The following is a 26,257-nucleotide window of genomic DNA, read 5'->3' as shown; positions in this document are numbered from 1 at the left end:
AAAACATTGTCCAACTTAAATTTATTATGTTCATAAAGTAAATCTTTTTTTATATTATTGTCTAGTGTGGTTAAGGTCTCACTCAACTTGGTTAATTTATAATTGTTGTTTTTGATAATCAATTTAATCAGTTCTTTCCCTGTGTTATCAAATAATTTGATTAGTTCGTTAAATAATTCGCTATCTTTTTCAAAACCAAAAGGTACCTTAAATATGCGTAGTCCTTTCGGAACCTGTCGGAGCTCCAAGGAGCGTTCCAAAAACACATTATCCATTTGCAATGTTTTGTATTTCCTTAAAGTTCGCTCAAAGTCGGATATTTGTTTTGTTAATGATTGCGATTCACCAATACTGGGACCACAACCAAAAGTTGGTGCTGATAAAAGATGTTGTATACCATTATCCACGCGTTTATGTTTGTTTCTTACAACGCCATTTCGTCCCTCACCAGCGTTCGAAGCAGAATTCGGCTTTGGATTAGCGTGCTCAATACTTCCTTCCGTTGTACGCATCACTTCCTCGCCAATAGAATCCTTCGGACAACTGCTGGCTGTTGGATGGCTTCTAGACGTACCAGGAGTGGAATGCAAAGTGAAGATGCGCTCTTCACTTTCAGATAAAGAAAAGTTAATATTGTCTTCCAATAACGTTTTGTCTTCACAGATATCAGCACCATTCTTATTTTTTATGAATGCTAACATCTTCTGTGTTATTAATAGTTGTTGTTGTAAAAGCTGCTCCATTTGGTTAAAATTCTAAAAGTTACAAATATATCCAAGAATATAATGAATAACCGATGTTAAAAACACAATGAATTAATCCAACGTTTTCCCTCTCATCCAGTGTTCACCACCATTATACGTTAAAAACGATAAAACAGAACGAAACCACATGTAACTAGTAATGATAGAATAATAGCGGAAACCAACTGTGATGCACGAAAAAACTTTAATAAAACAACCACTGAGCGCTTTCACCCGCCACAATGCAGGTTTCATCAGAGTAACAAGGTAATGGAGCAGCATATCATTTATACAACCATTGACCAATAAAAATAGTCCATTCATTTCATATGTAATTAGCAAATATTATATCTTGACATGTAAATAATCACTTCGAAATACTATATTGTTTGTAGGGCTTGATCACTATACTGCAAAACTATATTAAAAAGTAGGCATTACTTCAAATTCTTATAAAATTTTAGTAAATAACATTAATAGATAAATATTATGTCAAAAATTAATTACTAAAAACTGATTCCAAAAATATAAAAATTTAAATATAAATATAAGTATATATATATATATATATATATATATATATATATATATATATATATATTATTTAAAAATATATATAAATAAAATGAATATACATATATATTAAATACATACTATTAACTCTGTTAAAATGTAATAAAAATGTATGTCATCCTAAATTATGTGTGCATTTATACAACATCTTTTATCAGCACCAACTTTTGGTTGTGGTCCCAGTATTGGTGAATCGCAATCATTAACAAAACAAATATCCAACTTTGAGCGAACTTTAAGGAAATACAAAACATTGCAAATGGATAATGTGTTTTTGGAACGCTCCTTGGAGCTCCGACAGGTTCCGAAAGGACTACGCATATTTAAGGTACCTTTTGGTTTTGAAAAAGATAGCGAATTATTTAACGAACTAATCAAATTATTTGATAACACAGGGAAAGAACTGATTAAATTGATTATCAAAAACAACAATTATAAATTAACCAAGTTGAGTGAGACCTTAACCACACTAGACAATAATATAAAAAAAGATTTACTTTATGAACATAATAAATTTAAGTTGGACAATGTTTTGGATGACATCAACAGATATGTAAGTAGGGGGCTTGACTATAAAAATGAAAAACTACAGAGAGACAGTAATGATTATCAAAAGAATTGTGCTTATGCTCATTTTAGAGACTTTAAAAGGGTACATGTGAGCCGTGACAACAATTATGTGAACAACAGAACTCAATATAGAGATGCAGTTGTACAAGACAAAAATGTACAGACTTTCGACGATGACCGCCAATTTTCTGATAACTTAAATGAACTTTTTTTAGAGGAGCCGGTCCTGCGCAGGTCAGAATGCCTAAGGGAGCGTTATCAGGACCGGCAAGTTTATCACAACCACCAACCAGGTCACTTTCAGTCGTGAAAGAATTATTTGTCACTGAACAAATTACAGGTTGTGACCATGTGGTTGATGACATGAATAGGCTGGTTGTTCAAAATAATGATGATGGAGTTCTATTGAATGTTGGTTTAAATGTAACAAATGAAATAGATGATTTTATTAATATCACCAAACTACATTCAGTAAATAGGTTAAGTTATGAAAGAACCCCAAATGATTATTACAATTTAAGTACTGATAAAATTACATCGTATAGTGAAAATGTGTCTGATTTAAATAGATTGGTTGATTCTGTTTCTGACTTCTATCCACAAATTATTGAAATTCCAACTCCCAAGTTAGAAAAGAATTTAGAATGTGAAATTATTACTGATGGTGGATTTTCTGTCTTTAATTATTCAGACAAAAATGTTCAAGATGATTTTTTATCATTGTTTAAAAAGGGGGTTAAATTTATACCTAACTATAAACCAGATTTGGGGAAGATGTTGTTGAATTTAAAAACATACACTAGATTGTTGAATTTGAAACTGTTTTTTAAAGATAGGAAGGATGCGATAGAAAATGAAAAAAGAATTACACTCAAGAGATCCAGTATATTTATCCCCCCCAATAATCCTATAATCCACCTTTTTGAAATGTTGTGTGAATTACAAATTAGGAAATTATGGAATGAAAAACACTATATTTGTGACAATCTTACAACAGCAGAAAGGTTTTGTCTAAAGGAATTGAGTGAAAATAGTACATATAGAGTGATGAAACCAGACAAGGGGGGAGGGGTTGTTATAATGAGTAACATAGATTATTTAAACAAAATGAATGAAATGTTGAATGATGAGACTACATATAAAATAGTCCCAAAATATGACATAGTGAAAGCATATACTAGAATAGACTGGCAATTATATGAGCTTTATGTCGATGGAACATTATCTGAGCAGGAATACAATTATTTATCAGTAGAATCATCAGTTACACCATCCATCTTCGGAATACCGAAGATACACAAAAATATTTGTAATCCCCCTTTTAGACCAATAGTGTCTGCAAAATTATCAAAGATGGAAGCAATAGCACATTATTTAGATGTAAATTGTGGTACGTTAATAGGGAACATCAGTCACATTATTAAAGATTCATGGCAGTGTTTGGAAAAATTAAAAGATTACAACAATAGCCTTGATAATGAAAATAACTTGGATAATGTTAGTATTGTAACAATTGACATCAATAATTTGTTTTCAGTAATTCCTTTAGATGAAGGTCTACAATATTTTGAGGAAAGTTTGAGATTTTATAGCAATATGCATACAGTAAAAGAAAAACTATGGCAGAAATGATGGAAATGGTCTTGGAAAACAATTTTTCAAATACAATGGTGAATTTTACAAACAATGCTCAGGTGTGGCTATGGGGCAGATGTGCCCCATATATGCTAATCTAGTTTTAGCCTCATGGGAAAGGAATTTTGTTTTTTGTAGTAAGTATTGGCCAAGAGTAGACTTATATTTAAGATTTCTTGATGATGTGTTGATGTTTTGGAAAGGAAGTCAAGATGAATTATTAGAATTTATTGAATACTTGAACCAAACGACAAATTTTTTAAAATTTACTCATAATTGTAACAATCATGCAGGTGACTACTTGGACATCAAAATATACAAGAAGAATAATAAATTGGAGTCTAGTATTTACCGGAAGAAAACATTTTCAAATTCATATCTGCATTATAATAGTTGTCACCCAGAGTTTCAAAAACGCAGTCTGGTTAAAGGACAAATGGTTAGGCTATCGAGGATGATTAGTGAGGACAACATTTATGTAACAGAAACAGAATTTTTAATAGATATGTTATTGAAGAGAGGTTATCCCAATAGGTTATTGCAGGACATTAAAATGGAGATCTCAAAAAAGAGAGATTCTGACTATCAGCCAATATTAAAATATGGATTGACAAAAAAAGAAACGCATAATTTTCAAAATGGCCAGAAAACTAATGCTATGGTAGTACCATACAGTAGCAATGCATATGAGATAAAAAATATCTTGAGTGAAGTATGGGATACAGTTTTTAATGTACAAAGTGAAATTTTGGACGAAATAGGTAGTAAGCCACTAGTAGTTTTTAGCAGAGGCAGAAATTTAAAAGAATATTATGAAAGTGTGATAAGATTTAAAGATTCACTAATGAGTAAATGTGGATTCTGCAGGTCATGTCGATTTATTAGAGATGGGCCTTATGTTACAGTTAGGGGTTACCATCGTACCATTAGGTGTCCAGGACATGTGAATTGCAATACAAAATTAGTAGTATATGTGGCTATATGCCTAACTTGTCAAGCATTTTATGTGGGAAAGACCATAAGAAAATTAAAAGAAAGAATAGTAGAACATACTAGGGACATCAAAAATAAAAAAACAACTAATGCACTTTTTGTACACAGTTCAGTATGTCCAGAATTTAAGAAATTTCTGTTTTTTGTTATAGATAGAATACCACAAGAAATGTCCAAGGAGGGTGACGTAAATGCTTTATTAGAATTAAAGGAATGTTTGTGGCAATTGAGATTAAATGCATGTAAAAAACCCGGTATTAATGAGCAAATTTCGATTTCTAGTAAGTTAAAATTAAATGCACACATAATTTAGGTTGACATACATTTTTATTACATTTTAACATAGTTAATAGTATGTATTTAATATATATGTATATTCATTTTATTTATATATATTTTTAAATAATATATATATATATACTTATATTTATATTTAAATTTTTATATTTTTGGAATCAGTTTTTAGTAATTAATTTTTGATATAATATTTATCTATTAATGTTATTTACTAAAATTTTATAAGAATTTGAAGTAATGCCTACTTTTTAATATAGTTTTGTAGTATAGTGATCAAGCCCTACAAACAATATAGTATTTCGAAGTGATTATTTACATGTCAAGATATAATATTTGCTAATTACATATGAAATGAATGGACTATTTTTATTGGTCAATGGTTGTATAAATGATATGCTGCTCCATTACCTTGTTACTCTGATGAAACCTGCATTGTGGCAGGTGAAAGCGCTCAGTGGTTGTTTTATTAAAGTTTTTTCGTGCATCACAGTTGGTTTCCGCTATTATTCTATCATTAACTCTGTATGTTCCAGTTTCTACTATTAAAACATACATTTGCACAGGCATATAGTTTATATACATTTCTGTTCTTTTCCAGTAGGGTACTCTGGGGATACATCTTAGCTCAGTACATAACATGCAGTTCTGTATAAATCATATTAATATTCACAAATGACATAGAAATATTTACAAAATTCCAGATATCTGGGCTAGCAGCATGACACTCTTGATAAGTGTAAGCATAGTGTGTGGTTCTGTCTTCTTGTAGGTGTTACAGTTGATGAGAATGTTGTGCTGTAATATCTTGCTGCTCCATCAATCAAGCTTTTTGCTGGGTCAAAATTGTGTCAATGTTATGCAGCTTAGCTACGTAGGAGACAGTTATTGATTTAATTTATTGTACATCCATAGCCATCATATTTAGTAAGTCTGTGAGTGTTTCTAATGTGGCATGGATGGCTCTTTAAGAACTCTGCAACTGAAACGGTGTTGACTATCATAACACGCCCAGTGCAGGCACAACTGAAATGATGAGACCCTGATATCTGAATATCAGCTAATAGCTTGAACTACACCTAAATCCACACATAGAGCCCATTGCTTTTAAACTTGAATGCTGTCAGAGCTAGGAAAAGTGTGTCAATATGTTGCAATTGTCATTTAATATTTATATTTAGAGCACTGAAGGGGAGTGCAGTGATTTATGCCTCCTCCCCATGCATAATCCTGTGCACACATACATGTTTTCGATATTTTGTGCTTTCATTGTTTTCACCTCCTCAAAAACGTTTCAGTCAAGTGTGCTTTAGCCATTTTGAGGTGTAGCTATATGGCTCTAGGACTATTCACTGAAAGCACATTTCACTGAAACTCAAAGGGGGTGTGGGGTGCATATCCCCCACAAAGTTTGGATATATATTACATTTAGAAAAGAGTAATTTATTGAAATTGCAAGTATCCACACCCCCCTTACTATATATTCTAACTCCAGGTTGCACTACAGTGGGGAAAAGGCCATATATAACTTTCAGCAAAATGTGTTTCAGTGAATTGTGTTTTCAGCTAATTGAGCTTTCAGTGAATTGTGCACAGTCAAATGTGTTTCAGTGAAATGTGCTTTCAGTGAATAGTCCTAGACCCAGCTATATATACGGGAATACTGGATTTGATTGATTGTGGCTTTGGCCAACATCTGTTTAATCAGTAAGATTTGCTTGACTAAGCAGATAGTCGACAGTTGTGTGAGATTGCACAGTTCTCAGTGTTGTGGAATCTGCCCTTTCCCCAGTACTGTGCAATCTCAGAGTTAGTATTTATAATTAGTAGAAGATATTTTTGTTTGTATTTTTAGGTTTTATTTTTGTATGTGGCAAGATTGTGGATCAGGCCATGCACAGTAGTGTGTCAACATCTGAGATTTCAAGTTTTCTGGTTAATATTTTGAATGTCGACATTTGGGTCTTTCATAGGATCATAGGAAGTTGCTAGGCTATTGGCCCTGAGGCCTTTACAAGCCTAGCCAAGATTTTATCCCATGTTCTGACAAGTCAGCACCTGATGCCCCTGTCCAGCAGGGACACACGTGGAATCCCAGGGGTGTATCTTCTGTTCCCCATCCAGTTATCCAGGTTGTGCTTAAAAAGGGTTAATGAGGTACTCTGCTTCACATGTAGAGGGAGTCTATTCCACAGAAGGGGGAGTCTCTGGGACACAAATTTCTTCTACCAACAAGTCCTATTGATGTCACAGACCAGGTGGAAGTCACTCATGTGGGTTACTCGAGTGGAGCTTGACTTGTGGATATGCAGCAGTCCCATCAAGGCAGGGTCTGAGATTGCTTTGTATGGCAGACAAAGGTCACCTCTGAGGAGTCTGAATGAGACTGATTAGAGGGATAGGGCCTTTAGCCTATCTGTGTAGGGTAGATGTTTGAGGACCTGGATTCTCCTGGTGAGGAAACTCTATGGTGTCTCCAGCTGCTGCATGTGCTTTGTTAGGCACATGCCAAAAGGGTCATTGTACTCAATAATGGGTCTTATAAGGGAAGAAAACAGTGATTTTATGACCACCTTGTCCCTGGATGAGTTACCCTTACTAATGAGGTGGGCCAAGTTGAAAGCTTTCCATACAACGGAGGCAATATGGTGGTCAAAAGTCAATTTGTTATCAACCTGGGTGCCCAAGTGCCTCATGACTGATTGTGTGCTTAGGACCATGTTATTAACATGATAATTTTTTGGGGATGTCACTCTCCCCAAAGAGGATTATGATGCATTTTTTTGGCATTCAGTTTGAGGCCATGTTTCTGGCACCAGTCATTTGTTTAGTTGAGACCCTCTTGGAGGATGTCCACATCACTAGGTGAATTGATGACAGCACCCAGTTTTCAGTCATCTATAAACTTGATCAGCCATAGCCCACTGGTTTTGGCCTGCACCTCAGAAAAGTATATCCCAAACAACAGAGGCCACAAGATCAATCCCTGGGGTACACCACTCATTATGGGTCTACTGCTTGAGGTGGCTTCCCTTATTCTGACTAGGTGGGTTCTATCAGTGAGCCAGTTTTTTACCTATCTGGTAACATATGGATTGATGTTCAGTTGAGAGAGTTTATCTATTATACCCAAACGGAGAACAATATTGAAGGCTTTGGCTAGGTCAGGGTAGGCAGTGTGCACCACCTTCCTCTCTTCCATGGCTTTGGTGACTGCCTGAAAGGAGTCAACCAAATTTAACAGTCATGACCTCCCCTTGATGAAACCAAACTGTAAAGGATTGAGTGTTTGGTGGTTGTCAATGTCCTTGTTAATGAGGTCCATGATACTCTGCTCCCTGGCCTTGTAGATCAGGCTAGTTAGGCTGATGGGTCAGTAATTTCCTGGATCGGTGGATGCTCCACCTTTGTGCAAAGGGATGACAGTGGCTGTTCTCCACTCAGCTGGGATGAAGTCAGTACTCAGGCTTTGGTTGAATAGGGTGCCTAATGGTGCTGCAAGTTCCTGCCTGAGTTCATGTAGGTTGCAGCCTGAGATGTTATGAGGTCCCATGAAGGCTCTATTTTTTGCCTTTGAGAGGGCAGTGATGACTTGCTCCCTATAGATAAGGGGAGGGGGCAGGTGCTGGGGATGTCCTGATTTACTGATGGGAGAGACAAGAGTGGTGAAGTTTTCACTGAACCTGTCTGCCTGCAGGTTGGCTCTATCTATGGTGTTTGTGTATGTTGTGTCCTCGACCATCAGTTCTGAGCAGATCTAGGTGCGGGATTGCAGACATATGTGAAGAAGGCTTTATGACTGTCTTTAGTGGATGTGGCCAGTTTGGACTTGAAGTTTGCTTTGGAGGATTTCACTAGTGCTTTTATATGCTTGTTCAGGCTAAGGAAAGATTGCTTACAATTAGGCACCTGCTCCTTCTTGGTCCTGGACAGCAATTTGTTTCCCTTTAATATGGAGTTAATTTATTGCAGATGTCCACCAGACAGGTTTACTCTTCCTTGAGGAGGAAGATTTTGTCCTGTCAGCGATTCGATGCAGCTATATAAATGCTCATATAGTACTTTGGTGTAGGTTTGGACATATGTGCCAATTCCTATAGAGGGGGTGAGGGCTGTGAAGCTGTTTATACCTTCCTTCAGGAGGTTGCAATCAGCTTTGGAGAAGTTTTTTTGTTTGACCCTAGTTGGGAGGGGGGGTGGTGACTTTGAAAGTGACCACTTTGTGGTCAGATTTTACTAGAGAGGATGACACTCTAGGGATGCTGCAGTGATTACTCATGTTGGTTTATACCAAGTCTAAGATATTTTCACCTCTTGTGGGGGTGTCAACCTGCTGGTCCAAGGCATTTGCATTGATGAAATCAAGGAATCTCTGGGCATTTGTGTTTTGGCATGAGTATGCGGTGGTGCAGCGGTAGCATTGTTGCCTCACAGCAAGAGGTTCTCCCATTTGATTCTCAGCTGGAGTGTGAGGAGTGCCTTCTGTGTGTAGTCTGCATGTCCTGCCCATGGTTGGGTGGGCGTTCGAAAGACATGCGTAAATGGACGTGCCTTCGCTGAAGGTTGAATGTCGAGCTGTCATGTTGGCGTTCATGAAAATCTACTGCCAATCATTAGTGGACCAGAGTTCCGCTGTGGCGACCCCTAACCGGGAAAAGCCGAAAGACAACAACAACTATGGTTGGATAGTTAAAGTTGCCCAGGATTAGGGTAAAGGGTTGAACCTTGATACATTTGTAAAGGTCCATATAGGTGGAGTGGGCATCTCGAGTCAAAGTTAGGGGCCTGTAGCTAGCTATGATTTGAATAGGGGTCTTGTCAATGGTTAACTGCACCTGGAGTGTCTTCTGTGCATCATACTGTCTGACCAGCCTGGAGGTGTGTATGCCTTCAATATATATATATATATATATATATATATATATATATATATATATATATATATATATATATTGAAACTCCACCTTCTTTTGCTTTGCTACCAATGGTTTGGGGTCTGAATGTGTGATAGGATGAGTAACCTGGTATGGCTGGGGTGTTTTCCAGAGCTTTGAACCAGGTTTCTGTGACTGCACAAATATCAGCATCTTCCAGGGTTAAGAATGCTTGCAATGAGTGCAGTTTCATGCTTAGACTCCCAGTGTTTAGCAGCATAACCTTTAATTTGCATGTTGATGAAATTTTCATGCTGGTAGTTTTGACTTCACGGCATTGCCTAAAAAAAGCACTATTAATTATATTCAGTAGACCATTACATAAATACATTTATTTATTTGTATACAGACTAGACAAAATACTGAAACATGGCTCAAGCCTCACATAAAAGACAATGAAATTATACCCCCTGGTTACAACAGCCACAGACTTGATCATACCTCTAAACATGTTGGTGCTAGAAATCTAGACAAAGCTTGACAAAAGGGGGATCATAGTTCCAAAAATAGGGACAGATTTTAAATATTGCTTTTATAAACTTAGAAAGTTGCTAGAATAGCAGGGTTTGTGTTAACAAGTATTTTCTGAAGGATTTGAAGTCTGAAACTCAAATGTATGCCATTATCTAGTGACTTCAATCACCAGATCATCATGGTGACTTGCCAGAAAATCAAAATTTTATGAGGAACAGACCAAAAATATGAGGCAAAAATCTGGACATCTTGTGAAAATCTGGACTGTTGAGCATTATGGACTGGATGTAATAAAGAAACGTGGTGGAGGAGTAGCAATTCTATATAAAGACACATTAAAACTTCAAAGAATCCAATCTGCCCCCCCCTGCCCTACATGACAGTGAAATACTACCTTGTCAACTAGAAATCAACCCAAACAAACACATAACCATAATCACTGTCTGCATCCCACTCAGTAATCACCTTTCCTTAATTGAAGACCTCCTCTCCTGGTCTTTCTCTTTATTCAGTCAAGAGACTACTGTCATGGGGCATTAAACATATAGATTGGTATACTTGCTCCTCAAAACAGTCCTTTAATCACATAAATCTCTGTGGTTTCACCCAAATCATAAACTCACCCATCCGGATGAATAAGCACAGAGGCAGGCAGTCAATTCTCGACTGGACATTAACCAATAAACTTTCTCTAGTCTTATCACTCAGGCTGTCGCCCAGACAGCCTAAGTGATCACTCTCCCAATGTTCTACTTAGGCACAAAACCAACCCCCAAAAATCTACATTATGTATACAGGTTCAAAATAAGAAACAGTTCTCTGTAACTACCTTTAAATGATTATTGCAGCACTGTGATTGGTCACCATTAAAGCACCTCCACCTTGACTCTGCTGTGGAACACTTTAATACTAAATTCCTTGACATTCTAAACACTTTAGTTCCTAATCCAACTACACCCCATAGCTATCAAAAGATACTAAACAATTACTCATGGACAGAAATAGTGTGGTCCTACTACAAAAGTAACAAAAAACAAAGTTATTTTGAAACTTACCATCAACTAAGAAATAAATACAAAACCTAGATAAAAAATTACAAAAAAAAAACCTATTATACTCAAATGAAACAATTATACCTCAATAATACCCCGCAATTCTGGGAAAGTATCAAAAAACTTCTTCAGCCTGACCAGTCCACAACCTCATCCCCCACCTCCCACAATAGCCAAGACAGTTTGGCCACACAATTCAACTCCCACTTTATTAACTCAATCCTGTCTCTGATAAACAATAACAACAGCACCCCATTATTTATTCCACCCCATCCTCATCTACTATCACCCCTTTCTCCCTTAACCCCATGCAAACTTTCACCATAAGGAAACTACTAAATAAACTAAAACCCAAAACAATTGCAATTGATCAACTACCCAACTTATATCTCACATTAGCAGCTGACACCATCGCCTATCCCATCTCTCTATTGATCAACAGACCAATCAGAGTAAAGTAAATCCCTAAACTCTGGAAAATTTACTGCATCATCCCTTCACAAAGGAGGTTTCTCAATGGAATTTTCCAACTATAGACCAATTCTATCTCCATTGGCAAAAATCCTTGAAAAATGCATCCATTCACAGTTAATAAACTACCTTACCGCCAATAATCTTTGAACAATCTGCCAGTACGACTTCAGGTCCAAGCGCAGTACTACAAAAGCCATATTAAGCTTCACTAACCCCATTAACCAACTAAAAATGATGGTCAACAAGTTGCATCATCTTCTTAGATATGTCCAAAGCATTCAATATGGTATCACATCAAAAACTCCTTAATGAGCTAGCATCATTAAACCTATCTTATTCAGTTCTCTCTTGATTTCATAACTATCTTACAGAACATCAGCAAACTGTAAAATGGAAAAATGACCTATCGTCACACTTAACAGTCTCAGTTGTCATTCCACAAGGGTCAATCTTAGGTCCACTTCTCTTTACAATCTTCATCAATAAACTACATACAGCAACCAACCTGCCAACCACTATTCAATATGCAGATGATTCAATTCTAATCTGCTCTGACCCTCCCTGTTTCAACTTCAAGAAAAAAAATCAAAAATCTTTCTCAGACGTAGACTCATACCTCTACAAACAGCAGCGAATCCTAAATCCCAACAAAATTAAACTAATTCTATTCTCCAACAAAAAAAAAACATGAACCAAACACCCTTTATTATCTACTCATCCAAAATACAAAAATAGAAGCCACCCTTCAAACCAAACTATTAGTGGTCACCATCAATAGTAACCTAAGATTTCATAAACATGTTGCACACGTTATTAACAACACCCATATCAAACTTGGCTCACTCTACACAGCCAAGCAATTCCTAACCAATGATATCAGACAAGCCATTACCAGAACCCATCTTCTCTCTACCTTGCTATACACCTCTGCAATCTTTATTAACCTCAAAAAAACAGACTTAGCCAGACTGGAGGCATACTATAACAAAATTGCCAAATTCACAACAGACTCCTCATGTAGGGCACACCACTGCACAGCACTTCATAAACTAACCTGGCTAGAACTACTCAACCTCATCTATTTGAACCAACTGACCATAACACATACAATCATCACTAAACCTGACAACTGCCCTCCACTCCACAATCTCATCCACCCATACACTAACCACAGAACCCTTAGATCCTTCAAGAAATCCTATTCCAATCACAAAATCTAATAATAGCTATGGAGACACCTATATTCAACGTATATCTACAAGTCCTGGAATTCAGTCCCACAGAATATCCTTAACACCACCAACCCAACTAGGTGCAAACAACTTCTTAGGCCCAGCTAGCCAATAACTGACAATGCCCATGTACTACCCCTGACTAAACTTAAGCAAGTACTTCCTCCATCCAGAACTCTTCACAACCTTTTACTTACCTCTACTTCCTCTTTACTCAGCCCCAGTCCTTATACTATCCCTCTGCCAAGTCTCACCATACTGCTGTCTCTTCAGCGACCCCTTCTTTCCCATTTTATGAGATAACCTGCCACATTCTTTTCCCTTTTCTGAGATATCCTGCCATATTTTCCCCTCTGTATGCAGCTAACTCCTCATATCCTGCAGGATATACCTATAAAACATTACCACCTCCTTTTTCTTTTTTCAACAAACCCCTTATATACAGTAAGTTATTCCTGCAAAACATGACACACTAGTCATAAGTGAGTGCATCAGTTCTGCTACTCCTAGAAATTTTTAGCTGTTTGATTAAAAGTATCCTAAGAAACACATTTGTACACAACTTTAAATATATGCTATTTTTGTAACTGCACATATTGTACTTGTATCGTTTTATAATGAAATCTACTATTTTGTTTCTTTTTTACAGTATTGTACTGCTTTCTACCACTGTATGTATATTGTCTGGTATTGTACTGTATTTTTTGGGTTTTTTTATGGTGCTTGTATTGTACTGTTTTTTTTTTCTTTCTTTTCTGGTGCTTGCATTTTACTTTTACATTTTGTGGAGCTATTTTCCCTGGGCCTCCACTGAAAATGGGCTACCTGCCCACACAGACTATCCCAGTAAACTAATATGAAAATAAATAAATAAATAAATATATATATATATATATATATATATATATATATATATATATATATATATATATATATATATATATATATATATATATATATATATATATATATATATATATATATATAAAATAGATTGTACCATGTATTTTGATCTGGATAACTAGGTCCCATCTACTTTAACATTTCCCATTCATTTCAGTGAGATGTGCTAAACAGGTAATTTCCAAAACGTGTGTATACAATACAGATTTGTGTTGTTCTTGTGTTTCAGGGATTATTTTGTAAAATGCTGTTATGGCACCATCATTAGGGTGACTGGGGATGTGGGGGTGAATCATCAGACATCAGGGAATACTTTAAGTGCCACAATGGCACTGATATTACTACAGGGATTGCATGGTGGGGGTTACACTAGACACCAGGGATGATTCTGTAAAAGTACCATAATGTGGGGGTCAAGAGGTGGAGGGGTGCACTGGACCACCACGGTCTAATATATATGCGCTGCAATGGCACTCAAACTATTGTGGGGGTGGGAAAGAACTATGGGAGGGCAGTTAGGGTAGGGTCAGGTAGAAGGACTCTGGTGTTTGTGTGTGTGTGTGTGTGTGTGTGTGTGTGTGTGTGTGTGTGTGTGTGTGTGTGTGTGTGTGTGTGTGTGTGTGTGTGTGTGTATGTGCGTGTGCAAGTCTGTGTGTTTGTATTTGTGTACTTATATGCTTGACAGAGTGACTTGGAAAGGAATGCAACTGCCTACTCAAGCAACAGGTTACTACTGCAACATGCATATCAGCAACGATGTGCATATTGCTGCAATAACTGCGATTCAAGAATCATGCAAATTAGTCATTAATGAGATATTACCTCCTTGTGGCTAATGTTTCTCATTTGCAAATGGGCACATTGCGGAAGAAGGGCCTTTGCTTTAATGAATTCCCAGAAATGTTTGAATGTATGTTTTTGCTAGTTTAATGCTGTTTAGTCTGTTCCTTTAGATTCATTTCAGTTTTGAAAAATATCCTCCAGAAACAAACTCAGGGTTATGCTGCTTAATGCTAGGAGACTAAATCAGAAACTGCACTCACTTGAAGCACTTCTCACCCTGGAAAATGCTGATGTCTGCACAGTCACAAAAACATGGTTCAAGACCTCAGAGAGTACCCTGACCATGCAGGGCTACAATGCCTTCCACACATTCAGACCACACAATGAATATGAGAAAAACAAGGGAGGACTACCCATCTTCATTAAAGACATATACACCTCTAGAGTGGTTAAACAGTATGACTCCCTAGAGTTACTTCAATTTCAACTAACTGGAGGAAATACCCACCTCCATGTCATTGTCAACTACAGGTCCCCCACCATAAACTATGAAAGCCACACAGCCTACCTGGACCTACTTGAGTCACTCTCAGTACAGTGGAATACATTAGTCGTGGGTGACTTTATTGGGTAACTTATATGAGCACAAACGCACTCACCCAAATGTTCCTGGACTTTGTTAACACAAATGCTCTGGAGCAGATAGCACCTCCACTAGTGGCTCTATCATCCTTGACATCGTTGCAGCACCCCATGTGTGGGGTCCTACCTGGTAAAGTCTGATCATAAATCAGTCTTGTTTGAAGTAAAAATTGCACCTGACCAACTCTCATGAGCAAAAAGGTTAAAATATTTCTCCAAAGCAAACTATAGCCTACTGAGCTATGGCATCAATAGTGTCAGAGCCCCTGCCAACACTGACAGCAATGACCCTATACTGAGGTGTACACAAATGTCCTGTATAAACACCTATAGACTCAGCCATACCAGAATAGATCAAATCAAGATCTCATGAAAAAAATATGCCACCCTGATAGACATCCAGCATAAATAGATTATACAATAAAAGAAAGAACTGTTGTCAAAAAACAAGAGGGAACAGTCCCACCAAAGGAAGAACTCCCTCCAAAGTATAAACAAGCAGATTAGACATCTTGTAAAGTTTTTAAAAGCTAATTATGAAGCTAAATTAGCATCTCTAGCTATGATAAATCACAAAGCATTGTTTAACTATGTCCAAAATCTAAAAGGGAAGGATGTGCTGAACTAGGTATGAATGCTACCACTTATACTGAACCCGAGGACATGGCCAACCTGCTTGCAGATAGGTTTGGCAAAAACTTCACCCCCCGTCCCCACTAATCATAACCCATAACATACCTGTCAACAATACTCTGCTGAGTATCTCTAGAGAGCAGTTCATAGCCACACTCTCCAAGGCCAAAAACGCAGCCTCTCTGGGACCAGACAACATCCCAGGTTGCTATTAAGTGGTCTAAAACAGGAGTTGGTGGAACCACTGAGCATGATCTTCAATTTCAGTCTAAGCACTGGCTTTGTGCCAGCTGAGTGGAAAACAGCAACCATAATCCCCTTGCACAAAGGAGGTCCCTCAACTGGAACTATAAACCCTAAGCCTAACCAGCCTTATCTGCAAGGTCATGGAGAGAATTATTATGAATCTTATCATCAAGGATATAAGTGACCTTCAGATCTTGCCTGTTAAACCTGGATGACTTCTTCAAGACTGTCAACAAGGCTCTAGTTGAAGGCAAAAGAGTTTACACTGCTTATCTCAACATAGTAAAGGCCTTTAACACAATCACTCACTCAGGCATCATTGAGAGACTCACCCAGCTGGGGATTAACCCTTATGCCACTAGATGGGTTGCCAACTGGCTCACAAACAGGACACATGCAGTCATATTTGGGAATGCCAACTTTACCAGCAGACCTGTTACCAGTGGTGTTCCACAAGAATCTGTGCTAGGCAGCCTACTGTTTGGTATGTATTTTTCAGAAGTCCAGGTGAAATTAAATGTCTTATGGCTTACCAAATTTGCTGATGACTGCAAACTGTGTGCAGTCATCAAATCTTCCAAAGATGTCAACATACTACAAAATGGGCTTACACAGACAAATGACTGGTGTCAAGGCCATGGAATTAAAATAAATGCAAAAAATACATTATCATCCCCTTAAGCAAAGGAGAACCGCCTGCTAATTACAACATTAATAATATCCCCATAAGCTCAAACCCAGTGGTGAGAGATTTTAGGCATGCAAGTTGATAGCTGCCTGGTAGTAAAAAAGGCCTTCTACGTTACACACCTCATAAGCAAGGGTATAGCATCCAAAGCTAAGGATGTTATAACTCCCCTGTACTTGCCTCTCATTAGACCCGGAATGCAGTACAATGCTGCCTTCTGCATGTATCTCACTAGATATCTGCAGCAACTAGAGAGACCTCAGAGGTTTCTCACCAAGGAAATTCAGGGCCTGTAACACATGACCTACATGGACAGACTGAAGGCCTTATCACTTTACTCAGACTGCTTAGAGGTGACTTATGCCTGGTCTGCAGAGCAGTCTCAGACCCTGCCTTGATGAAGCTGCTGCACATCCACAAATCCAATGAGACAAGATTCACTCACTCTAGGGATCTTAGCCTAGCCTGCGATATTAACAGGACATGCTGGAGAGACAGATATATCTCCCAGAGGTTCACAGGTTCATAGGTTCATAGGTAGGTACTAGGCTATCAGCCCAAGGGCCTAAGTAAGCCTAGCCAACAAGGTTTCCTGGCTTTCTCCTCCCAAGAAAATAATTTTCATGTGCCCCTGTCGAGCAGAGCCACAGAAGTGATCTATGGGGTGAATTTCCTATTTCAAATCCATTCATCAAGATTTTTCTTGAAGAGTGCTAATGAGAAGCTCTGCTTGACATAGATGGGCAGCTTTTTTCAGAGTATGGGAAGTCTTTGGGACAGGAATACATCCCTCCAGCATGTTCTGCTTATTGTGGTAACAAGGTTTAGATCTCTAGAGCATGTAGCTCAGAGGGATTGAGATTTCTTTAGGTGTAGCATGTCCAACAGCTCTGGGTTTGACATAGCTTTGTATGTTAGGCAGAGATCACCTCAGAGTAGGCGATATGCTACGGAGTAAAACTGGAGTTTTTTTGAGACAGTCAGCATAAGGCATCTGTTTGAGTGGTACTTCTACGGCCTTTCCAGCTGTTGTAGATGTCTTATGAGGTACATTCCAAAAAGGGCGTTGTACTCTATAATAGGTCTAATGAGTGACGAGTAGAGGGGAACAATGACCTCTTTTTTCTTGGATGAGAACACTTTTGTGATGAGGTGTGCCATGTAGAAGGATTTCCTGACCACTGTGGTGAAGTGATTATCAAAGGAGAGAACACTGTCCACCTGGGTCCCAAGGTCTGTTATTACACTTTCAATGTTAAGTAGATTGCCGCCTATGTGGTAGTTCATGCATACAGAGTTTTTACCAAAGGGGATGACAATGCACTTTTTGGAATTGAGCTTGAGGCCATGGCTCTGACACCAGACATCTATCTCCGTGAGGCCCTTGCCCACATCATTTGGGGACTCGACTATTGCTCCTAGTTTGCAGTCATCTGTGAACTTCATTAGCCAGAGACCTTCTGTGTTAGCCTGTACTTCAGAGAAGTAGATATCAAACAGAAGAGGACCCAGGACGGAGCCCTGTGGTACTCCACTTGTCACTGGTTTGAAGTCAGATTTGGAGTCTGCAACTTTTACAGTGTGGGTTCTGTCAGTGAGCCAGTTGGCAACCCATATTGTGATGTAGGGATTTATACCTAATTTAATGAGTTTATCTATAATTCCCAAATGGAAGATGGTGTCAAAAGCTTTGGCGAGGTCAAGATAGGCTGTGTGAACCACCTTACCCTCATCTACGTCTTTGGTAACTGCCTCAAAGATTTCAATCAGGTTCAGGAGACATGATCTGCCCTTCACAAACCCGAACTGGGTGGGGTTCAGAGGTTGGAGGTTACCAATGTCTTTGTTTATAACTTCCATGATGGTACATTCCATGGCCTTGCAGACAAGGCTCATCAGGCTAATAGGGTGATAGTTCCCAGGGTCCGTGGTGTCTCCTTCTTTGTGGAGTGGGATAACTGTTGCTATGCACCATTCAGTGGGCACAAAGCTTGACATGAGGCTATGACTGAACATGGTACTTAGGTGAGGAGCCAGTTTGTTCTGAAGTTCATGTAAAACGCATCCTGGGATGTTGTCCAGTCCCATGGATGCTGTGTTCTTGGCTTTAGAAAGTGCAGTTTTTACCTGCATAGTTGTGATTACAGGGACTCTGCATTCTTCCAGTATAGATATGGGCCGTTGAGGGAGTGAGAGAGGGATAAAGTTGGTGTTAAATCTATCTGCCAGGATGGTGGCAATATCCGTTGGTTCTGTAATTTTCATGCCATTGGGCTGTAACTCTGAGCAGATCTGGGTGTTGCCATTGCAATTTTTGACATAGCAATAGAATGCTTTGTGGTTGTCCTTAGAATCAGTGGCGATTTTGTTTTCATAACATGCTTTGCAGGATTTTATGCAGGATCTCAGTTTCTTACTGAGGCTGACCAGGGATCTTCTCCATTCATGGGATTTTACTCTCTTTTGCAACAGTTTCTTCCTTCTGTTCATAGGTTCATAGGTTCATAGGTTCATACTAGGCTATCTGCCCTAGGCAATTAATAGGCCTAGCCAGAGTGTGTGTGGCTTTCACCACCCCCTTAGAGAATATGAAACCCCCATTTGGTTGCTGTGCCTGTGTCCCAGTATGATACAGAGATGATTCCCGGGGTAAACCTGAGTTTGTTTATGGCAGGGGACCACCAGATTGGCTTCATTTTTTTGGAGGATAGCATCTTGGTTGTGTTAGCGATAGCACGATCCATGCACTCGTGTAAGTGCTTATAGAGTACATTTATGTATGATTCAGCAGTCGTTACTGTATTGTCCATCTGCATGGGTGTCATGAAGTTTGCCACTTCTGTCTTAAGAAGCATGAAGTTGGCTTTGGAAACATTTTTTACAGTGGTTTCCTTATTGGGGTGTGGGGGCGCGGGATGTGAATATCTAGGGTGATTAGCTTATGGTCAGATCTGACTAACAAGGAGTTGACTTCAGGTGTGGAACACTGGTTACTCATGTTGGTAATGACTAAGTCTAGGATATTGTTGCCCCTGGTGGGTGTGTGGATAAGTCGACCCATGGTATTGGAATTTATGAATAACAGAAAGCACTGAGTGAAGGAGTTGGTACATGAGTAGTTTTCCCAGTTAATGATGGGTTAGTTGAAATCACCCATTATTAGTGTGTTTGGCTGAACCGATATTTTCCAGTATATCAAGAAAAGAGGAGTGGGAATCCTGGGGCATGGTGGGGGATCTGTAGCAAGCTACAATTTGGATTGCAGTTTTGCCCAGAGTTAGTTACACTTGGATAATCTCGGATGCATTATGCTGAGCAACCCACCTGGAGGTGTGGATATCCTTAATGAATATAGGCACACCTCCGCCTTTAGTGTTCTGGTCCAGGTTAGATGGACGAAAGGTGTGGTATGAATTATTGTCTGGTAATGCAGGGGTGCTCTCTGGAGCCTTGAACAAGGTCTCAGTCACTGCAAAGATATCGATGTTCACCATTTTAAGGCATGTCTTGAATGAGTGCATTTTGAGGTTTAGACTTCTAGGATTGAGTAGCATTACCCTCAGTTTTTGCTTGCCTGTGCCTGTTACAGTCGTGAATTTGTCATTTGAGCCTTGCCTAAAAAAAGGCACTATAGGGGTAGCAAGAGCCTTACCCAGTATCCAGAATCCCAGGGGTGACAGGTGCAGGTCATCTCTTGCAAAGCATCGTAGTCTGTCGACTATGTCGTCCCAGGCAGACAGATACTGGATCCCCTTAGAATGACACCAGAAGTTTAGCCAGTTGTTGAAGTCAATCATTTTGTCCTTGTACTGTGGTATCATTCTGGGCAATGGCAGGATGCTACTCAGGGCTAGGGTCATACCTGCCTGGGCTACAAGATCAGAGAGCTCTTCCATGTCTCTTTTTCTGAAGTCCAGGAAGGTTTGTCTCATGTTGTTCACACCAACATGGACAATGATAGAGTCATATTTGTATTTGTTGTGGAGTGACCTGAGTGCATGGGTTATGTGGCAGATCCTGGCACCTGACAAGCAGCTGATAGTAAGTTTCTCTTTGTTTAGCCTGGTGAGTGGGACATCAGTGTGCCTGACTACAGAGTCACCTATGACTAGTGTGCTGGGTATGTTGTTTTGCCTTATGGGCTGTAGCTGAGGGGCACACTGAGTTTGTGGGCTATGTGTGTTTTGGGTTGTGTTGGGGGTGGAGGTCACTTGCGTTTCTGCTTTGGAGGTCTCTGTTGCTTGGGCAGATTATTATTGAGAGCCTCCATGAATGTTTTTGTGTTTCTATATGTGGAATTTTGTGGTGTGGGTTTAGTGGGACTATGTGACGAGTGTGGTGTGCTGCAAGTGTTTACCTTCTCCTCCTGACTGTCAAGTTCAGTCTTGGTTGGAGAGAGGTTTTGCCTCCAGTTTGGCTGGATAAGTGCATCTCTCACAGGTTGTAGTTCTGGGTGGTAGGAGGAGAGGGTTGTCTGTGTACATGAGGCAATTGCTACAGTGGCTCAAGATGCTCAGATTCATCAGGTAGACTGGAGAAAACACTGGGAGCTGACCCTTGAACATGCCTGAATAAAAAGCTATTTTCATCTAGACAGGTGATGAAAGTGAGTACAAGAGTTGTTTTCCTCTAGGCAAATGAGGAAAGTAAGTACAGAAACTGTTTTCCTCTAGGTAATGAGGAAGGTTGAGTGCTGTAGTAATTTTTAGCTTATTTAGTGCTTACAACAAGTTCTGAGTAAGTGCTGAGCTCGAGGAAGCAGATTTAAGTGCTAAAACTAAGAAACTTGCTAGTTCTAAGGGAAAAAATTGACGAGCAGACTTTATGGTGCCGGGAATAGTTTAACCCTAGCTAAGCGACACTGTGCGATGTGCAAACAAGTGCAAACCCCCTCGCAAACATGGGTTTTTAATTCAGAAAGTAGAAAGGGATAGAAATCAGCCCAAAACAGTCAATAAGGTTCAATTTCAGAGCTGGAAACCACTCCTCTTGTGACAGATAGGCTGCTCAATGCTTACCACTCTCACTGATAAGCAGAAAGACTTCCCACTACCACAACAAGGTCTGGACAACTCAGAAACACAAACTAAAGTCCTGAAACCAGCAAATCTGGGATCTGGACTATTCTAGTATAGGAAAAGGTGGGAAAGGAGCAAAACAGATATTTTTTTTTAATGAAATTAAGCAGAAAAATGCAATTTAACAGTAAATATGCATAGAAATGGCTGTCACACTTGAGTGTGAAACCTACAGTAGTAAATGCAGTTTAAATTATTAACTGTAAGCTGAAATCAAAGTGCACACACAGTAAAATGATTTAACAGTAAAATGCAGCAGAAATAACAGTAAAATGATTTAACAGTAAAATGCAGCAGAAATAACAACAGAACCACAGTAAAAATGACTTTTAAAGTCCGATAAGCAAAAGCAGTCAAGAAAAGATAAGATACTTAGAATCAGCAAAAAGTCTCTACTTCTCATCTTTGGTGCTGTAGTAGTCTGCAGGACACCCAAACAGGATCTGCCAAGCTAAAACATGCGCAAACCCACTCAAACATGGGTTTTTAACTCAGAACGTTGAAAGAGATAGAAATCAGCCCAAAATGGCCAATAAGGTTCAATTTCAGAGCTGGAAACCACTCCTCTTGTGACAGACAGGTTGCCACTCCTCTGAAACAAGCTTCCAATTCATGTAAAACAGAGCTCCTCAATGATCCTATTTAAGCGTAACCTGGACAACTGGATGGGAAACTGTAAATTTACACTGAGCATTTCACCTATGTCACTCTTATACAGGGGAGCCAGTGCTGATCTTCGATTCACATGCAAACATAGTCTATATATCTTGGTCCATAAAGAAACAAGGGTATAACACAGCTAGGCTTGTAGAGGCCTTAAGGCCAATAGCCTTGTAACCTCCTATGATTCTATGATAAGACTCCCATTGTCTGATTTCATGCTTGCTTTTCTGTTTATGTTTTACTTTTCATTATATGTCAGTAGTGTTTTTCATTACTATAAGGGCTGATGTGGTTTCTAGAGGTTTGACTTAGATGAACATAGTTATTTCAGGAGATGTGGTGTTTACTATTAGTGTATGTAGTATGTTTTGTTTTACATTTAATAAACTTTGGCTGAGGAGTAGTGTTAGAGCAAACTTTGATGTTACAGGGTTAATGATCTTCAAGTACAGAATGATGGTAAATGCTTTGATGTTCATATAATGCAGGTAAATAGCATGTCTGCATTCTGATACAAAGATGCATTGAATCCTAACAATGGCCACTGATAGCATGTATGATGAGAACATTTCTCTGACCACCATTAATTAAGGAAACTCCTCAAAAATCAACTTAGAAAAAATGCACACACCATACAAGAAACACCATCCCCCACAAAAACATTGCTGCTATTTAAAATGACCCACTAGAAAAGAAATACATGTTTTATTTTTTTTTTCAAACAAAGAAAATAGTCCAAGTAGTGCAGGAACCAAAACTACTGTACTAAGAAATGGCACTGATATCAAATGAAGTCTAAAACATTGAAAATGAAATTATCCTACAGAAAAATAAATTATGCTAAACTGTCTAAAACACAAACTAATGAAAAAGAAAATCTAAAAGAATATTGCTTAGCAGTCACTATCTTAACACAAAACTACTTTAAAACATTATAAAATACTTAAAAACATTAACACACACCTCAGAAAAATGCTGAAAATCACCTCCAGGATTAGACCCTTATACAGGCATGTCCTCATTTGCAATTTAAAAACATGCTAGTAGCACTTAGGTAAGAACATATTATTGGCTAATTTGCATATTTCTTCAATCTCAGTTACTACCGCAACTTGTTGATCTTGGCTGATCTGCATGCCCTGCTCTTTTAGACAGTGGCAGCTCCTCCAAGTCAGACACGTACACAAATATTAACCCATCCCCCCCCCACACACACACACCACCGTCCCTGTACCTATCATTGCTCTGTCTATCCTCCGTGGTTACCCCCACCCCTGTGATACTTTAGTGTCATCATGGCACTTATGCATTAGGCCCTGTTGGTCATCTAGTGCATTCCCCACCCCTCTGATCCCCATTACGATGTTGGTGTCAGTACAGTACTTTAGAGAACCATCTGTGGGGTCTTGTGTACTCCTCAGCCCCTAACCACTGTTATGATATTGGTATCGGTACGGCACATTAGAGAGTTGTCCCTGGTGTCTACTATATCCCCCCACCCTCTGATCCCTGTTACAGTATTGGTGTTGGTACTGCAGTTTAGAGAATTATCCCTGGTGTCCTGTGTACTCTGCACTCTGTGATCCCTGTTACAATATTGGTATTGGTACAGCACTTTAGAGAATTATCCCAGATGTCTAGTGTATCCTCCCACCCTCTAATTTCTCTTATGGCCTGCACCATTATGGCAGTTCACTTTATCCATGGAGTGTGGTGGTTTCCCCGACCTCCACAATCTTCGTAAAGATGTTGTTGCAATCATGGTACATAAAGTATTCCCTGGTGTGCAGTGGATCACACTCCCCAATCCTAGTAGTAAAGGCAGTTGTTCTTCCCACTTATCATCTCTATCGTATCACTGGTGCCAATATAGCACTTTGCAGATGAATCCCTGGTGATCTAGTGTATCTCCCCATCTCCCAATCCCCATTTTGCTGTCAGTGACATTATGGCACTTTAAAAGTAAGCCCTTGTGTCTCATGGTTCCCCCCACTGTGCTCATGTTTGGTGGTTCAACTCGGCCTTTTAAATGTATTCATTACCATGATGTGGTGGGGATGGCTGTGCTGATGTGCATGGCTGAGCATTTGCATGAATTGTTTGGCCATGTAGCTACCTTCTATGAGCTGGATCTGGGATGAGAGCACATGGGTTATTAGCATATGCATCTCCCCTGGAATGCCTCATTAGCATTCATCAAGGCCAAGGGGCCACCTCTTCATGGTGCTGCATGTCTTCATGTTGGATGACCATGCAGCAAAGTGTAAGGGTGCTTTCTGAATCACAGGAATGTACTGCTATGCATACTGATAGGTGTACATCACCTAATATGCAAATTCCAGAGTTATTTTAAAGATCAGTAGAGTTTGCTCATTAATGGCATTTATCCTTACTATCTTTCTCATCCTTTCTTTTTTCTCAGTCTGGTAAATGTCAATCCCTGGGATTCATGAAGCTCGGCACAAGGACGGTGTTAGCCTTGCTCTGAGCATGTGGTGTAGAGATGGGGCAGCAGCACCATATGCATATTAATGAAGGTGCACTGCCACACCGTCCACGTGCACAGGAAACGTGCACAAGTGCAGGGGGCGTGTTTAAGCACTGCACGAAGGCGTGAACATGTCCGCTACAGTCACACAACCTAAAATGCTGACTAGTACAGCCTGCCTCTAATAGTAATCAATCCTGTCAATGTCCATGGAAACTGAAATGTATGCAAAGCATACAAGAGAGTTCCGCGAACACCAAAATAAAATCACAGGAGTAAACACACATGCATGTAGCTGAATGTTGAGCCCCCGACCCTAGAACTATTACATTTAAAAACCTGTGTCCGTATTTCATTGTTGTGTTGATTTTTATACCAAGTGGATGCGAAATGCAGAGTGTTTGCATGCCGCTGCCCTTTGCTAAGCCTAGCCCAATGGTTAGAGCATTCTCTTAATATCTGCCCATTCACGGTCTGAGTCATCCTTGTCTGGATGGCCCAAAAATGAATGGGTATAACCTGGGTCAACCTACCATGTCATGAAAGATAAGTATTTGCGTGTGCCTATGTGCATGAAGTACAGCATGTGGAAGACCAAATATGCTAGGGTTGGCCTCACAACTATAATGGTATCAGAGATATGTAGAGTAGGCAATGTGTACTGCTGTCTGTGCCATGGGCTAACAACCAGAGAAGGGATGGATGGTGTGTATGTGGATTTTGTGGGGGTGATGGGTAATGGAATAATCCGCTAAGGGGAGACTGGGTTGGATGTACAATAGGTGAACTGGAGGTGTATGAGGGAGCAATGGGAGTATCCAAAAGGAAACTAAATAACATACATTCACATCCCCAATACACCCTGTCAGGTCATATTGTAGAACATAATCCCACAAACATATGAACATTAAAATGTACAATACACATGTACAGAAACGGTACCGGCTCACACCACATAATGGTTTGGCCTAAACTGAGCCATCCAACCCCTACACACCTGGATACATAACTGAATACCCATTGTCCCCTCCACAGCACACCACCACCCCCTTGCTGAACGTCCACCAAAACCACCCATACTCGGGCTGCTAGCTTGGGTCAGCCATATCTGCACATAGTGCCCCCTACCCACATCTAGTAGGCAATCTCATCCTAAGCA

This window comes from Protopterus annectens, chromosome 1.part2 (assembly GCF_019279795.1).
Source record: "Protopterus annectens isolate FY-2018-M chromosome 1.part2, PAN1.0, whole genome shotgun sequence".
In the NCBI taxonomy this organism is placed as follows: domain Eukaryota; kingdom Metazoa; phylum Chordata; order Ceratodontiformes; family Protopteridae; genus Protopterus; species Protopterus annectens.
Note: the sequence above shows the minus strand (reverse complement) of the source record.